The sequence below is a fragment of the Xiphophorus maculatus genome, chromosome 11 (genome assembly GCF_002775205.1).
Source record: "Xiphophorus maculatus strain JP 163 A chromosome 11, X_maculatus-5.0-male, whole genome shotgun sequence".
NCBI lineage: Eukaryota > Metazoa > Chordata > Actinopteri > Cyprinodontiformes > Poeciliidae > Xiphophorus > Xiphophorus maculatus.
In genome coordinates, this window is record NC_036453.1 from 19,121,176 (window position 1) to 19,131,106 (window position 9,931).

Below are 9,931 nucleotides of genomic sequence, written 5' to 3' on the forward strand. Positions count from 1 at the left end.
CTAGAGGGGGACTCACTCACCATGACTCATTGAATTAACATTGTTGTGTTGCATAATATAACAAAATTTACAAAGGCAGTCCATAGGAGCTCTCTGTAGGTTTTGTAACTTTGTCATTTGTAAACCCAAATAACTGTAAAGCTACAGAATACTTAAAGAAAAGCAAATTACATGTACCCGCCAGGCCAAAGGTCAATATATATATTTATAGAAAATGCACAAGAGAATTCATTCAAAGATACTTAAGTAAACTTTACTATGATCCAAGAGTACACACTAAATAAATATGTCAAATATAATACATTTCGACGATGCTTTACTGAGAACAGGAGAACAGTGCTATGAAACTATGACTTAACATTCGGTTACATATTTGTGCTTTAACCCTTTGTCCCTGCAGTGAGCCGTGAGAATCAGAACACATTTTTTGTAAGATTAATCATCTACAGTTTATAATTAGAAATGCACCGGTCAATCAACACGCAATCGGAATCAGACGATTTTTCCCCAACTCAGCTTTGATTGGGCAAATTCAGAAAAAATAAGCTATTTTTTCCAATAGAATAAATGAATCCATTTTTTTTTAAATCCCATTCTTTTTTATTCATTAACAAATAAACCAACAAACAGTAAATTGCCCTTTGATGCACTTTTTTAACTAAAAAATAATAATAACATAAAAATAATCAGATGACAGTTCATGACATATGCTTCGATGAATGAATGGGGATAATGTTGTAATTCCTTCATTTTCTGTCATATCCAAAAATACTTGCTCTATCAAAAAACCAGCAGCTCATTTTTCCTCTTTTATGTGTAATAGTCCTATACAAGAAAAAAAAATCTAAGTCAGTAAAAGAAACCCTGAAATTGGTAATGCCACGGAAAAAGCCTGATTGGTGCATCTCTAATATAAATGCACATCAGCCTAACTATGATGGGTTATATTGTTATCATGGAAAAAAAGATAATTTGATAAAACTGAAATCAATGAATCAGATCCTTAAAGAAAACCAGAAATCAGTGCTACCAAGTAAAAGCTAGAACATAGAATGTCTAATTAGACGGCAAGCAAAAGGTTATTTCACGTTTGTACATTTTACAAAGCTGAGACTGAAAGCATTTAATCGATGTGTCTCTTTAGAACGCTACTTGTAACTTCTGTGTCTCCTGAGAATTTACAAGAAAAAACAGATGAGAAACTTCCTGTGATTTTCTTCCACAAAAACAAATCTGTAAAGTCTATTAAAGGCTTAAGGCTACTCTGCGGTTAATTTAAGTATGTGAATTTAAGACTTCTTAACTTTACGGTATTGCACCTGAAAAATGCCTCAGTGGGCAATCTCAACAACAGACACTGCTCCGGAGAAGAACGTTGTTGAGTCCACCCATTAAAAAAAAAAAAAAAAAAAGAAATAGAGAAGGATAAAGTCTGCCAGAAAACAAAAGGACCAGTTGATTACAAGCACTGTGACATTCTGGAAGCCATCCACAAAGTGGCTCGTTATATCGATGGATCTCGACTGCTTTCCCAAAATGGCTGCCAAATATGTTCAACTGTGTGAGACAAAGTGCAACAATGGATTCAAGTGCAAGTCTTTTTTTTTCACATAGTGGTAAAAATTACCTTAGTGGAAAATTTGGGAATCCGAGAATTAGCTTGGTTAAACAAGACAGGTACTTAACATTTTTATTAGAGTATTATCAGAGCACGGTTCAATTTGAAGCAAAATGTAGACTTCCAAAAGTTAATTTTATTTTTTTGTGCGTGAACGTCATCTCCAAGTATTTTCACCATGTGCTGTAATAACCGAAGACCAAAATGAGCTTCAGAAAGAAAAAATAAACTCGTAAATTTAGATATGCAAGATCTAGGCCACCAGTATCACCAGGTAACAGTCTGAGCAGAGTGGCTGAATTTTGTGAGTAAACCCAGAGCCAGAGACACAGAATTGCCGAGTGACGTCTCTATCTCGTCTGTTTGGGCAACAGTGCCTCTTCAACAGCACTTAAAAAATTGTTTGGAACGCTGATCTGCCATCTGCGAGCAAGTACAGTACAAGATGATTGTTTTCTGTCCTCTCTTTCAAAAAGCACTTTATTATATGTATACTCACACGTTTTTTTTCCTCTTTTTTTTCCCAATTGAGTAAAATCCAAATGATCAGGTGGGAGAAACGTGTGAAAGCGTGACAAATATCAGTCAAAAAGCATTTCCAAACTAAAAAGGTCTGTTAACACTTTGTGACAGTTTCTTGGTCAACAATGAATTGTAAAATGAGAAACGAGAGCGACGAGTGAAAAAAAAAAAAAAAAAAAAAAAAAAAAAGGAACGTCTGAAGCCAAAACAGAAAAGTGGGATTGATTACTGGGTGTGGATTAACTGATCACCACATCCCCTCCCTCCTCCTGTTTGTAGGTGTACGGTTTCCTCTGCATGGGTCTGCTTCATATAATAATGGCTTTCCTTCATCTGAAGACACACTCTTAAATATTCATTAGTCAGGGGTGGGTCTTTTACACTGTGACACTTGAAAGGGGCCAAAAGGCAACAGCTCAAAGAAGGTGAATTTAAATGCCAAGCTGGAATATAAGGATACAAACTAATGGGGCACCAGTCAATCAGCCAGAGATCGACCTTTTTCTGACCATTTTAGGCTCTAAACCTAAAACTGATGTGAGTTTTGACTAAAATAAAATAAATTAGTTAAAGATGAGGCGTTACGGCCCCCCACACAGGGTGCAATCCCAGTTTGGGGCAACCCAAGTAAATCAATATATATCTATATATATTTTTTTAAATGGGAAACTTCCAATTAGATGTCCAACTGGTGAGCCTTATGTTGTACATGGGGAAAACACTGTCAGAAATCCTAGATGTGCATCACAGGTGGTTGATAGAGTTGATCAAAAACTAAAGGGCTACTTAAAGATCTAAAAAGAAAATTTTTGGCCATTTCTAGTTAAAACTAAAATAGCTAAGCTGGTCGATCCCAGGACTGAGTTATTCTACAGTGACCAGACATTCTTCAAAACATTGAAGTTTATCAAAACTTGCATTCTTTTTGTAAAAGGAAAAGAGTAATAGGAAGTCAAGCAAAATAACAAATTTATATATATATATATATATCTGATCTTGGTCCACACTGGTTTCACTTATTCCAACTTGATTAACGTACAGATTTTATCTGTGACTATCAAAGGTCCAAAAACAAGTATTTTTTGCCATTTCATGCAAATTTTTAGATCTTTAGGAAATATAGTTCCTAAAAAACTATTTAAATAAATCAAATAAAAAAAGAGAGATGCATGCAATTAGTGCAAGATCCACCACTGTATGCTTTGATGCAGAAATGGGGCTAATCTACAAAAGTAAGAACCTCTATTTTTGGCAGCGCAGCTATAAACCAACAGCACATAATTTCATGCTCGCTTTTGATTCTACTAAAACCTCAATTTGCTTTTGACGAGAATTTACAAAATCGCGTAATTATTTTTCGCTGGACACAAACAACAACATCTATGAAAGATAGATGTTTTTGTCTTCAATATATTACAGTCTTTAAAAAAAAATTTTTTTAAATGAACTGAGTTCATTCACCTGAAAAACAAAAATTAAAAATAATTATAATAATTCAATTGGCCAGAAATAGCCCGATTAGTGCATTTCTAATGCAAGTACACATTAAACAAATTGGGATAAAACGGGGCACCTGATACTCACAATACAAACATTCCCAAAGCACGTAATGGCTGACTCTGTTCCAGCAGCTACTGTACACCTCTTTGTTGAGAGTCTGACATCAAGTCATGATGGCGAGAGCTTACTTACAGAGCAGACAATCACCCTCTAAGTCATCAAATGATACACTAAACAAAGGCACAGGTGGAATTTCATTGCAGATAGGAGGTTTCTGTCTCAAATAACCCGCATGCGTGCATTCGTACAGTCAAATCTATAGGCTTTAAGTCACGGGACAGATTTACAACTGTCTTCATTTCAGCCCCGTGAGCAGTACGCTCGGCGCGTCCATTCAGAAAATAAACGATCCAGAGAGAAGTCTGCGATTGCAACGAGCAAATCCTATAGGACTGCAACCCGTTTACGTTGCGAAGCCACATTGTGAATGAAGGCGGAGAGAGGGAGTGATCACAACAAAATTGCGAGGAAAAAAAACGCACAATCGCGTTGTAGAAAACCTACACACGTCTATACACGGGTGCACATCTGCGCGCATTTAAAGCAAACCAAACAAATGCATAATTAACCAAATAAATAGCAAAATAACACGGATACCTGACCAATGTATGCAAGGAATGGCTTTTTAAAACCAATTAACGATTTTTAAACTTGCGTTCAACTTCTCCTCAAGCTGCACTCCAGAACACATTGAAATGATGTGCATGCAGCCTACTGTAGTGAGAACATGCTGTATTCCCTCTTTATCTGACAAAGCCGAGCGCTTTGGGACAACATCTGCTCGCCTCACACGTGCACGCACACTCGAGCAACGATAAAGATGAGCAAGACTGACATGTTGCTCAGGATAAACTCCCCGTGACCCTCTCGGTGCATTTTCAACGCGTAGCCCAGTTTTTCTTTTTTTTTTTTTAATTTTTTTTTTGTATTTTAGTTTTTTTAAAAAATATATATATATTTATTTATTTATTTTTCTTTGCGAGCAAACGTTGAAATATCTCTTTAACTTTATTTAGGAGCGCCATGATGAGCTGCAGATGTAGGGCAAAGGAATCACGAGCTGTACGCATGAATATTTCGCTCATAAAATGTATCAAAAGGTACTCCTGCAACTTTAATTACACAGGAGCGTCGCTGCACATCTGAACTGAAAGCTACGAGTTAAATTTTTTTTATTTTTCTAAGAAAAAGGGGCAGCACTGGCAGGCATAAGTGTTCATTCTTTTTGTATATATATAAACATGGCACCCAAATTCACCATGAGACCCAATAATAGCCCTCCTTCTCCTATCCAAATTCTAACCAGTCGCCTGAATGCATCACTTTGAGGGTAATAATTAATAATAAAAAAAATGCACCCCGCACACATCTAAGTGACAGACTTCACGCTAAATAAAGCCGAACCATACTAATGAGTACAACCAAATGTTGCAATATATATTTGGCGCAAAGTGGAGTAATAAAAAGCAAGCTACCTCAAATAACTGACCTAAAAGCCAAAATGCGCACGTCGGGCTGCCTGCCTCCAGTTGTTCCGGGGCTCAGCGTGTAAAATGTGAGCCAGCATCGCTGATGGAGAGAAAAGCCGACCTGTGGACACACTTTGACCGGAGCAGGACTCTGTGCAAATGTCCCCACATGACAGTTTAAAAGTAAAAGGAAGGGGGCTCGAGCGAAAATGACAGATGGGAAACTTGCGTCACGCCAAGAGAACGCGTTTCGGTAGTACGACCAGAAAACTCGATTTACAGGCGACTCCTATTAATGGCGTTTTATTTACAGTGGTTTTATTAGAGGTCCGTAATAATAATAATAAAAAAAGTTTATATTGTGTAACAGCCTAATTTACTGGGTTAGTAAAGCCAGCTCTAACTACATGGAAGTGTCTTGCATTTCAGGCGTGTACTCCCTTAAACTCACCGATCGGGGTTTTATTCTGTAACATGCCTTTCCACTAAATATAACAACCTACGAGCCACTGGAGCCGAAAGACCAAACCCCCCTTTCCTACTTTTTTTTTCCTCAAATTTCTTACCTGCACTTCGAAGCTCGTTCAAAAAAAAAAGTGGCGACAGTGTTTCCCTGTTTTTCCCCCCGACGAAGCGTGTTTACTTTGCTTTTCTTCTTTCTCAGTATGTTCCTTTACTTTGTTTCATTTCTCACTTCCATCTTCTTTTCATCTCATCAATAAACACACGCTGCAGCCTACCTTCATAGAAGAGCTCGGTTCAAGTGTGCCCTCCCATTTTTTAACTATACATCGAGTACTTTGAGGGGTGGTGGTGACGGAGGGGCAGGAGGAGGGGGGGCGGTGCATGGGGAGGCGCATAGACGTAGAGGAGTAGACGCCCCGTTGGCTTCGTTGTCCAGCGGAGAAGATGCGTCAGCGCGTCCGCCATATTGCGAGTGGCAAGAAGCCCGTCAAACTGTTCTCCGAATGAATGAAACACTAAACGTTACTTGCATCTTGGTTTTATAGATTATATATTAAAGCCTTCAATTGTGTTGCTACTAATTGGAAACACCGAAATGAACATTTCCAAATGACATTGTGGCTAAAATTAGCTTACCTTTAATTTGCCTCTGAAAATACATGAAAGCTCTTAATTTTATTACGTATGGGGTATAATAAATTATCCTTAAAGTTAGTGTACCTGAGCCATTTTATTTATTATTTTGTACCCCATTTTATGCCCATTCACTGCCATTTTGACCCTTTCTACACCAATTTGATACCCCGAACAAACTATTTCCATGTGAAAGGCTTCTTTCATATCATAACCATTCTTCTTTTTTTATCTGTGTTGGCCATTGTGGGGTGGTAATGACAATTTGGTAAATTACAAATAAAAAATAACACATTTGTGTACTTGATGTGACAGATAAAGCATAAGTTATGGATGATTATATAAACAAAACAAAAATAATAATGAAACATTTTTCAGTTTTTTTTTTTTTTTTTAAGCATGGTTCCAACAGTAGAGATACTATGTAACTACTGGTAAGAAATTGCTATGAGGTGGGTATTAATTATGCGCTGTTATTATAAAACAATGAGGACTGTGCTATATACTTTATGTTAAAAGTGACTGTCCAGTAAATGTATATAAACAATTAAATTGTTTTGAATTTCAATTTCAATTAATCGATTTTTTTAAGCGTAATAATCAAAACATCAAACAGTAATGTTTGACCTACAATAAGACCTTTGAAGCAGAGCTGTCTCGCTCGGTTCTTTTCCACTCACAAGATGGCGGCGATGCTGAAGTACGACACGGACGCTGATGCGGCGTCTACAGTCCTATGTCTATGACCAGGCACGCCTTTTCACTTGAAGCTGCCATTGGAAGTGCAGCGCACTGTCTTGGGTTGGAGCAGAAACCCGTCAACATTACAGCGCTCCAATCGCAGGGCGAAGGGGAATCACGGTGGGATCATCATGGCTCTCTGTGGGAGGTTGTGGGTAGTTGTAGTGATAGTGCTTCACTAATTCAAGTTCCTTTCACCTCCACGGAGCGACTGTATTTATTTTACTGTTTGTATAAATTGAAAACAGTATGTAAGGGATGTTTAATAACCTACAAACCTATCCCATTTTTGCGCAGTTTTTATATTTATTGAGGCGGTTTCAATGGCTGCTTGACAAATATGAATGAACTCCAAAATCTGGATCAAACGGGAACAAGAGGGGTACTGTCATCTCCACGTCCGTCATTGGTCTGAACTTCTCATTGGACACGTCCGGTGTCTGTCTAGCAAGTTAGCCGCTCCGCGGTCGCTGATTGGACGGCGGCTCCCGTCAATCCTTCCCCGGCGCACAACATGCTAGATTGTCTGCCCGTGTCTTCTACTTTCTACGCATTTCTATTTTCTCATTTATTTATTTTTTAACGTCCCGAGCTGACCTCGGGTTTACGAGCAGGGGGGGAGAAAAAATGGTGTCGGTTCACAAGTGGCCAATCAAATTTGGTAGAGTCGTGTGTTTTTTCCCCTCTCTTTTTGTTTTGTGCTGTCATTTTCAGGAAGCTAAGCTTAGAGATATATGGTGTAAGAAAAAAGGAGAAAAAAAAAACAGTGTCGGCTCAAGTGGGATACCCTCCGCCTTAGTGCCCCCCTCCCCGTCTAGACAGTGACAGGTGTGTGTGTGTTGCCCAGCTCCGAATAATGGACCACGTGGATGGGGGGAAAATACTTTGAGTAAAACCATACTATTTTCTAGTAACCACTGGTGGATGTACCTCGTGTTTTTGTTTTGTTTTGCTTTAACTCACAAAGAGGTCAACTAAGGTTAAGGCTTCACCGAGTTTCAGCATTCGGGACCTGAACTCCCTCCAAGAAAAGCTGCCCTCTTGAACTTTGCTTTGCACAGCCCTCCAGCTGAACATTTGGAGACAGGGGTGTCTCTTAAGACCATCGCCATCTCCCACTACCGTACGGGATATTCTTACGTGAGGGCACACGCTGTAGTGAGCACCCGGGGCCCTGTCTTGACTGTGCGCGCCATCTGCAGGTCTACTTGGAAGACAATAATACCACGGGTTCAACGGAGGACACCTCCCTCCGTCACTGCTTTGACCTACATTAACCAGGAACACCGTCGCCTGGCCTTAATGCGAGCGTTTAAAATCCCCCAATAAATCACCTGGGCCTACACAGGACGCCTTTCAACGTCAATTAAGCGTCGGGATTCATTTCTGGGATCAGAACTGGGACATGCTAAGAGGAGAACATCCGCATGCCAGACCGGATCAACCGCAGCCTGTGCGGGGAAGGATTCACCAGGCAATGGAAAGTTTGTGTCTGCCGAACTTGCTTTGCATGCTTTTCTTTTAACGAACTAAGAGTGTGAATGTGTTTTTTTTTTGTTTTTTTTTTTGGGTAAAAGCAAAGGAGCGTCAATTGTCGAAGTAATTGACACATGTTAGACCCACTTAATGAAATGCTATAGTAACACAGTATGCCAGTTTACGTCGTTAATTTGTTTTACATCAGAGGTTTGGGTGAACTTTTTAATGAATGACTGAATGAATACAAAGGTCTGAAAATAATTAAACAACTGTAATCCTTATACACAAAATATTTGTGAGAAAATTCTGATGTTAAATAAATAAATAATAATAATAATAAAAAATAAGGGAGCATTTTCTGGAAAATTGCTTGGTGTTCCCAAAATGTTTTATATTGTCACTGAGATATGAGGCTTTTCTGCTAAATGCTGTTATCAAAACGTATGCATTTAAAACCATGTTTATTCACCACCTATTTTGTAATTTTGTAGAGTCTGTGTAAGATATGCTTATTGAGTGGGAGCTACAGATGGCATTCTTTAAAAATGTGCTGTTTATTGGTTTGTTTAATGGAACAAAACTATTTTTGTTGAAATATTGGTTAGTTTTCATATTTTGTTCCATCATAGTTGCAGCCATATTATAAGCAAAAGGACACAATTTGTATGCATTATGAAGGCACTTGGCACACTTTCATATGGATGCTTACTTTTAATATTTTTGGCTAAAACCTCAAAACCTTGGTCCGTGTTTTTGCCTTTTATTGAAAATGTATAAAATGCTTCTTGAATCATATTTTCTCAATTCATTATGCTGTTGAAGAAAGTGCATGCTATTTACCAAAAATATTGAAGTTTTGTATAAAAATGATACATTTGGGGCTGTAGGGTTAACCCTCTGCATCTTTTTGATACATGAGTTGATGTCCTGTTTTATTTTGTCTCATAAAGCTTTTGTGAATAGCAATTATCATAGGCCAAAAATGTTTTGTTATGGTATATAAAAACATATGTCAGAGTCGGAGAACACTTTGCATCACAACTGGAGTTATAAGTAAGGAAAACAGTGTAAATAAATATCTGAAATCTCAATCTTAAAATGACAAATATTTTTGGGATTTAGGGAGAAATGTCAAGAGTTTCAAGAGTAACACAAATTAATTATACTCAAACATATACATGCAAAATCAGAAAAATATGACAACTGTGTAGTAGTTTCTTGACTTTTCAGAGCTGTGTGTGGTTAGCGTCCACTTTTGTGTAATTGAAGTAAGGGTTCAGAATGACCTGAATTCTTTTGTTGCATTTTAAAAGCTGTCGAATAAAATCAAATTACATTTGTATTGCAGATTTAAAACCACTGGCAAAGCGCTTCATAACAATAACAGTCAGTGAAATATAAAACAAACCAGATTAAATTAACAAAAGTAAACATAAAGAATTTC

The 9,931-nt window shown here is 37.9% G+C and overlaps 1 protein-coding gene across 2 annotated transcripts in view; it reads right to left on the reverse strand.

Annotated features, from left to right (window-relative positions):
- zbtb20 (zinc finger and BTB domain containing 20) overlaps positions 1-5,958 on the reverse strand; it is a 42,474-nt gene extending 36,516 nt beyond the window's left edge. Inside the window, exon 1 of one of the 2 annotated variants that reach the window (XM_023342444.1) lies at positions 5,736-5,958. The gene's annotated coding sequence lies outside the window, so the exon portion shown is untranslated. Of the gene's footprint in view, positions 1-5,189; positions 5,513-5,735 lie in introns of those variants that run through there. The other variant, XM_023342445.1, reaches the window with a different exon arrangement.
- Positions 5,959-9,931: the final 3,973 nt, after the last annotated feature.